Source organism: Penaeus monodon, chromosome 15, assembly GCF_015228065.2.
Source record: "Penaeus monodon isolate SGIC_2016 chromosome 15, NSTDA_Pmon_1, whole genome shotgun sequence".
Lineage (NCBI taxonomy): Eukaryota > Metazoa > Arthropoda > Malacostraca > Decapoda > Penaeidae > Penaeus > Penaeus monodon.
Genome location: NC_051400.1, coordinates 11,458,168 through 11,458,486, shown reverse-complemented (window position 1 = coordinate 11,458,486; position 319 = coordinate 11,458,168). Strand labels below are relative to the sequence as shown.

Genomic DNA, 319 nt, shown 5'->3' with positions numbered 1-319 from the left:
TAATAACACAACACATCTTCCACATACGAAGGAACATACAATGAAACGCCCACAGCCCCACACTTCCACGCGTGAAGGAAGACACACTCAAGTGGCAACCATTACGCAACCACATACAGTCATAAACAGGCAGATTACAGTCACTCTATGTACGAAATCACAGCAACATAGCCCCATTGCACATTGCAATACAACAAATACAATCATGGAACAACACTTTCGAATCCCTCCACAACATAATACAGCATAGCTCGTCCGTAATAAAACACGGATAAAACGCAACATATCAATTCCATGACATAGCATGCAATACCCATCC

The 319-nt window shown here is 42.3% G+C and overlaps 1 protein-coding gene across 1 annotated transcript in view; it reads right to left on the bottom strand.

The window, feature by feature from the left end:
• Positions 1-319, bottom strand: part of LOC119581742 (potassium channel subfamily T member 2-like) — a gene marked incomplete at its 5' end in the record, with an annotated part of 131,052 nt that overhangs the window by 33,885 nt on the left and 96,848 nt on the right.